Here is a 7,730-nt window from a genome sequence, read left to right as displayed (position 1 = left end):
TCCACTGTTGTCTTCCGGTCATCTGTCAGGTGTTTCGTCTGGTAAGCAATACAGTGTCCCTGGAACGTAACTCGCTTCAGACACCATTTGACATTGTTCTTTGAGACCTTGCAGTGCTGCTCCGCCAGGTAGAGTTGGAGAGACAAGGAATGGGCTTTACACGTGCACAAAGGAGTAGATTGTCCACATATTGTAGCAGGGTTACTTCTGCATGTTCTGTGACCCAGAGGACTGTGGACATTGCTTTGCTGAACTGTGAAGGGCTTTTCTGGGCCCGCTCTGGCATCACTGTCCATGTGTGCTGCCCCCCCTGGTGCGTTAAGGCAAACAGGTACTGGTCTTCTGGATGAAGTGAACACTGGAGAAAGCATTAGCCAGGTCGGTCACTGTGAACACTTTTGCTGTGGAAGGCACATTTGGGAGCAGAGTGTGCGGATTTGGCACAATTGAAGTTTCAAACACCGTGGCGTCATTCACAGCTCTCAGGTCATGTACCATTCTGAACTTGGCTGGCTCTCCTTTTACAGTCTTTTTCTTGACCGGGAAAAGCGGGGTATTGCAAGGCGATGTGCAAGGAACAATGATTCCTATTTCCAGGTAGACCTTCAGTTGGTCAGAGGCAGCTTGACTCTAGGGCTGGTAACACACCGCTCACACATCAGCCACAGGTAACACATACACCGCTCACACATCAGCCACAGGTAACACATACACCGCTCACACATCAGCCACAGGTAACACATACACCGCTCACACATCAGCCACAGGTAACACATACACCGATCACATATCAGCCACAGGTAACTCATACACCGCTTACACATCAGCCACAGGTAACAGATACATCACTCACACATCAGTCACAGGTAACACATACACCGCTCACGCCAGGTGGCTCATATAATCATCTGGTAGAAAACATGGCCACCAGGATCAACACCATTGGTCTGGGTAAGTTTGAAAGGTGCGAAGTGCCCCAGGAGCGGTGACCCTGGGGTGCCTTAACTCACTGGGCTTGGGAAACCCACGAGTTTTGGCACGTTTTGCACTGCACTTCAACTTTTCATACTTTTTAAGCACACACACTTAACCTGGGCCTTCTGGCTAGGATAGGGGAATTTTTAAATTCCTGGTTCAAGGTCCGGCCAACATTATGCTGTGGAAATCTTCACTTTAACATTTCTTTTTCACTGTCTGTGTGTTCACTTTTTACGTGTGTCCGTCACTTGGATTTGTCGGATGCGATTCCCTTATGGGTTCCCTTCTGATAGCTCTCCTCTTTCGAGGCTCTCGCTTGGGTGGCAGCCTGGGCAGAAGCTGGGAGCGAGTGTGACTTAGACTCCCTTGGTTTTGGCTGAGGGATACGACTTAGTCCCTGACCCTCGCTGTGGCCTTCTGGCTCGGAAGGATGGGGAATGGTTTTGGGGACCCTTCTCCTCTTGGAGAGGGTTTTAAGAGACCAGCATCCAAGTTCACTTTTTCGTGGCACCTTTAGCGCACTTGGGTGGAGAGCACAATCTCGGGTTTTCAAAAAAAAAAATCTTTAGAAAAAGGTGGCCTGCTCCTACCATCTTATAAGGTACATTGATACACAATACACAGTTGGTTGGTGCACTTGCTAGTACGCCAGATGGCTCATAAAATCATCTGGTGGAGACCATGGCCCCCAAGGATCGAAGTCACTAGGCTGGGTAAGTGTGAAGGCTTATGGTGCAATGTGCCCTTGGAGTGGTCACCCTTGGACTTCGTAGCACGCCGCATCTGGCCTTTCATACTTTCTTTAGCAACTCCCCCTATTCCTGGCATTCAGGTCAGGATGGGGAATTTTTATAAACCCAGTCGAAGGTCCGGACAGCTTAGGGCTGAGAAACCAACATGAAACAGGGCTCCCAGCTCTATTAGAGTGAGAGTCTGGTTGGAGGCTGGGAGCACGAAAATGCTCTCCCATGGCCTCTGCTAGTGAGAGCATCGAAGATCCCTGACCCTCACTATGGCCTTCTGGCTGAGAGGGATGGGGATGGTTTATTGGGGACCCTCTTCTCCGGGAAGGGTCCACATGAATCCTCACCTAGTGCGCTGTTTTGGTGTGACTTCGGTCACATTTTTCAGAGCATTGAATGTTGCTTCAATTAAAGAAATCTGTTCTTATTAGTTTAATATCCGATACGTCCCCTATTTGGGGTCCAAATACTATATTGATTTGTAGAACAGGGAGATGGAAAAAGAGCTTGCTCTGTCTACTCTACGCATTGACCAGGCATTGCAGTATTTCTGGGAACAGTGCACTCCTCTTTCCAAAATGGGGTCAATTGTGAAGGGTTTCCACTGTTTAGGCACATCAGGGGCTCTCCAAATGCGACATGGCAACTGCTAATTATTGCAGCATATTTTGCATTCAAAAAGTCAAATGGCGCTCCTTTCCTTCCAAGCCTTGCCATGTACCCAAACAGTTGCTTTCCTCCACATATATATTGGGTATCTGCACACTCAGGGGAAATTACACAACAAACTATGGAGCAATTTCTATTGCTACCCTTATGAAAATGCAACATTTGGAGCTAAAAAAGATTTATCTGGGAAAAATTACATTTTTTTAATTTCACGGCTTAACGTTATAAACTTCTGTGAAGCACCTGGGGGTTCAAGGTGCTCAATACATATCTAGATAAAACAAAAGAAAAGACAATGTGTGTATATACCCTAATGAAAATAAATAAGTAAAAAAGCAAGTGCATTAAATAATTAACATAGGGTACTTAGTAAACACTGTGTTAGGCCGGTTTCACACGTCAGTGGCTCCGATACATGAGGTGACAGTTTCCTCACGTACCAGAGACACTGACTCACGTAGACACATTAAAATCAAATGTGTCTCTGCACATGTCAGCGTGTTTTCACAGACCGTGTGTCCGTTTGGAAAACACGGAGACATGTCAGTGTTCGTGGGAGCGCACGTATTACACGGACCCATTAAAGTCAATGGGTCCGTGTAAAACACGTACCGCACACGGATGTTGTCCCCCCCAGCGTGGTGCTGAAGCTGCTGTTCATTTCTTCTCTCCAGCATCGTTCGCTGGAGAGAAAATATGAAAAATCTTTTTTTTTGTTATTGTTTAAAAAAAAAATCCCTGTCCCCAACCCCCTCCCACCCCCTGTGCGCCCCCCGCTGTTAATAAAATACTTACCCGGCTCCCTCGCTGCTTCCTGTCCTCGCCGCAGCTTCTCCTGTATGAGCGGTCACGTGGTGCCGCCCATTACAGTGATGAATATGCTGCTCCACCCCTATGTTTAAAAACAACAACAACAAAAAAAAAGATTTTTCATATCTTCTCTCCAGCGAAAGATGCTGGAGAGAAGAAATGAATGGCGGCTTCAGCACCAGATGCAGGGGACAGCGCTTAACTGTAGCGCTGTCTCCTGCACGGTGCGTGTGGTACCCAGTCGGCACACGGGCGGCACACGGATGCCACACGTGTGCCACACTGATGTGTCACGTGAGCACACGGACACGGATAATTCCGGTACCGATTTTTCCGGTACCGGAATTATGTGGACGTGTGAGATTGGCCTTACATAAAAAAAAGCATAGAGCTGTCCCACCGTGACAAAGTGTACCCCATTGGGACAATAATTGCACTCTCTAATGTTAAAACCTACCTAATGGGAATAGTGGCATAGAGTCACCGGCGACTGCCACTATTCACACTGACTGACCACTTTCTTCCATGGTACAAAATGAAGAACCATGGCATCCGTAGAAAAATCAACCAAAATGCATTTGGCACCTGAAATGTGCAACTTTGTCCCTGAAAAAACAAATGCAGAGAAAAAAATAAAAACTCCACCTTCGATTTGCCTCTTGTTTACCCACATATTTAACATCTTTTAAATAATAAATGTACATTTCGTTAAAATCCATTCTTATATATTCATTGATGGAAATAAAATTACGTTTGAACAACAAGATATACCTCACTTTCCACATGGGGCTCTTTGCACAGTTTATTATGAACCAGCACATTTTAGATTGATGCAAGGTTGGGCAACCCCTTAGAATAGTAGCCAAATTTTTTAAATCTGACTAGTGTTACTTCATGTGGTAATAACTCTGGAACGCTTCAACAAGTTCCAGTATTTTGAGATTGTTTTTTCGTGATACTTTATACTTTATGATATTGGTAAATTTAGGTCAATATGTTTTATGTTTATTTATAAAAAATGTCAGAAATTTGAGAAAAATATTAAAAAATTTGCAATTTTCAAACTTTGAATGATTATCTTTTTAATCCAGATAGTCATACCACAGCAAAACATTAATAAATAACATTTCCCACATGTCTGCTTTACATGAGTACCATTTGTAAAATGTTCTCTTATTTTATTAGCATTTTAGGAGGTATAAAAATGTAGCAGTAATTTTTTTTTTTTTCAAGGAAATTTACAAAATTTATTTTTTAGGGACCTATCCATGTTTGAAATGACTTTAGGAGTCCCATATTGGGAAATATTGGGAAACCCCCAAAAGTGATACCATTTTAAGAACAGCATCCCCTGACATATTGAAAACTGCAGTCAGGTAGTTAATTAACCCCTCAGGTGATTTTCAGGAATTAATGCAAAAAGACATGACAGGAATGAAAATGTGTATTGTTACCACCTAATTGCCGCTAACTTCTGAACAAATTACTACAGCCGTCAGACTCTAAGGCCGGCGTCACACACAGCGTAAAACAATACGGTCCGTATATTACGGCCGTAATACGCTGAAAAGTCCCGAAAAAAGTGGTCCGTAGCTCCTCCGTAGGCAGGGTGTGTCAGCGTTTTTTGCGCATGGCATCCTCCGTATGTAATCCGTATGGCATCCGTACTGCGTGGTTTTCTCGCAGGCTAGCAAAACCAACATACCGCTATAGAAGTGATCCATGTGTCCCAAAAAGAAAAGAAAATATATATATACTGTCTATATATATATATATATATATATATATATATATGTGTCAGTAGACACATATATTAGAGAGAAAAGCCGGTAATTCAGTGCGGTGTACAGTAAAATCACACTGACAGCTTACAGTAGAATAGGTAGAATAAATGTGTACACATAGAATAGGTATATATATATATATATATATATGTCAGTGAGACACATATATGTATATATATTAATATTTATTCCAGCGCTAGACAGCTTGAAAGCCGGTAATTCAATTACCGGCTTTTTCCTTCTCCTTCCTAAAACCCGACATGATTTGAGACATGGTGTACATACAGTAAACCATGTCTTCTCTCCATTTTTTTTGCAGATTCCACACTACTAATGTCAGTAGTGTGTATCTGCAAAATTTGGCCGTTCTAGCTCTTAAAATAAAGGGTTAAATGGCGGAAAAAATTGGCGTGGGCTCCCGCGCAATTTTCTCCGCCAGAGTAGTAAAGCCAGTGACTGAGGGCAGATATTAATAGCCTGGAGAGGGTCCACGGTTATTGGCCCCCCCTGGCTAAAAATATCTGCCCCCAGCCACCCCAGAAAAGGCACATCTGGAAGATGCGCCTATTCTGGCACTTGGCCACTCTCTTCCCATTCCCGTGTAGCGGTGGGATATGGGGTAATGAAGGGTTAATGCCACCTTGCTATTGTAAGGTGACATTAAGCCTAATTAATAATGGAGAGGCGTCAATTATGACACCTATCCATTATTAATCCAATACTAGTAAAGGGTTAAATAAAACACAAACACATTTTTTAAAATTATTTTAATGAAATAAAAACAATGGTTGTTGCAGTATTTTATTCAACGCCCAATCCAGTCACTGAAGACCCTCGTTCTGTGAGTAAAAAAACATAATAAACCAACAATATACTTACCCTCCGCAGATCTGTAACGTCCAACGATGTAAATCCTTCTGAAGGGGTTAAAACATTTTGCAGCAAGGAGCTGTGCTAATGCAGGCTGCTCCTCGCTGCAAAACCCCAGGGAATGAGGCTAAAAATAGATCAATGATCTATATTTAGCTTCATTTGCGGTGAGGCGCCCTCTGCTGGCTGTTCATAGTTCGTGGGAAATTACCTAGAAAGCCAGGGAGCTTTCTAAGTAATTTCCCACGATCTATGAACAGCCAGCAGAGGGCGCCTCACCGCAAATGAAGCTAAATATAGATCATTGATCTATTTTTAGCCTCATTCCCTGGGGTTTTGCAGCGAGGAGCAGCCTGCATTAGCACAGCTCCTTGCTGCAAAATGTTTTAACCCCTTCAGAAGGATTTACATCGTTGGACGTTACAGATCTGCGGAGGGTAAGTATATTGTTGGTTTATTATGTTTTTTTACTCACAGAACGAGGGTCTTCAGTGACTGGATTGGGCGTTGAATAAAATACTGCAACAACCATTGTTTTTATTTCATTAAAATAATTTAAAAAAATGTGTTTGTGTTTTATTTAACCCTTTACTAGTATTGGATTAATAATGGATAGGTGTCATAATTGACGCCTCTCCATTATTAATTAGGCTTAATGTCACCTTACAATAGCAAGGTGGCATTAACCCTTCATTACCCCATATCCCACCGCTACACGGGAATGGGAAGAGAGTGGCCAAGTGCCAGAATAGGCGCATCTTCCAGATGTGCCTTTTCTGGGGTGGCTGGGGGCAGATATTTTTAGCCAGGGGGGGGCCAATAACCGTGGACCCTCTCCAGGCTATTAATATCTGCCCTCAGTCACTGGCTTTACTACTCTGGCGGAGAAAATTGCGCGGGAGCCCACGCCAATTTTTTCCGCCATTTAACCCTTTATTTTAAGAGCTAGAACGGCCAAATTTTGCAGATACACACTACTGACATTAGTAGTGTGGAATCTGCAAAAAAAATGGAGAGAAGACATGGTTTACTGTATGTAAACCATGTCTCAAATCATGTCGGGTTTTAGGAAGGAGAAGGAAAAAGCCGGTAATTGAATTACCGGCTTTCAAGCTGTATAGCGCTGGAATAAATATTAATATATATACATATATGTGTCTCACTGACATATATATATATATATACCTATTCTATGTGTACACATTTATTCTACCTATTCTACTGTAAGCTGTCAGTGTGATTTTACTGTACACCGCACTGAATTGCCGGCTTTTCTCTCTAACAGCGCTGCGTATTTCTCGCAAGTCACACTGCTTGTCCGTGTGTAATCCGTATTTTTCACGCTTCCATAGACTTTCATTGGCGTATTTCTTGCGCAGTACGGTGACAAACGCAGCATGCTGCGATTTTGTACGGCCGTAGAAAGCCGTATAATACTGATCAGTAAAATACGGCAAATAGGAGCAGGGGCATAGAGAATAATTGTGCCGTATTTTTTGCGAGTTTTACGGACGTAGATTCTGCGCTCTTACGTCCGTAAAACTCGCATGTGTGACGGCGGCCTAAGGCCGCTATTTGGCTGTGAATTGCCATCGCAAACATCAGGACCACAAAATCATGATCAGAGGGCACCAATTAGGATAAAGAGGACTCCCCCACACTCTGTTAACCATTTATATGAATGTAATCACTATTGACAGCAGTATCTAAGGGGTTAAACAGAGTTGGACGGTGCAAACACTGATAGTGGCTAATACAGCAAGTTGTCAGCTATCGTGTACAGCCGACAGCTGCTGGATTGTCACCTGTATGGGGAGGCTATTCTCTTATATCTCAGGTCAGTTAAAAAACGTATTGGTGGTCATTAAGGGGTTAA

At 43.2% G+C, this 7,730-nt stretch overlaps 1 non-coding gene across 1 annotated transcript; it reads left to right on the top strand.

Moving 5' to 3' along the window:
* Positions 1-2,098: 2,098 nt before the first annotated feature.
* On the top strand, positions 2,099-2,291 carry LOC138668194 (U2 spliceosomal RNA). The gene has a single exon (XR_011319120.1). It is a non-coding gene; the product is annotated as a U2 spliceosomal RNA (small nuclear RNA).
* The last annotated feature ends 5,439 nt before the right edge of the window (positions 2,292-7,730 follow it).

This window comes from Ranitomeya imitator, chromosome 2 (genome assembly GCF_032444005.1).
Source record: "Ranitomeya imitator isolate aRanImi1 chromosome 2, aRanImi1.pri, whole genome shotgun sequence".
NCBI lineage: Eukaryota > Metazoa > Chordata > Amphibia > Anura > Dendrobatidae > Ranitomeya > Ranitomeya imitator.
The sequence above is the reverse complement of the archived record's forward strand: the minus strand, read 5'-3'. Positions and strand labels throughout refer to the sequence as shown.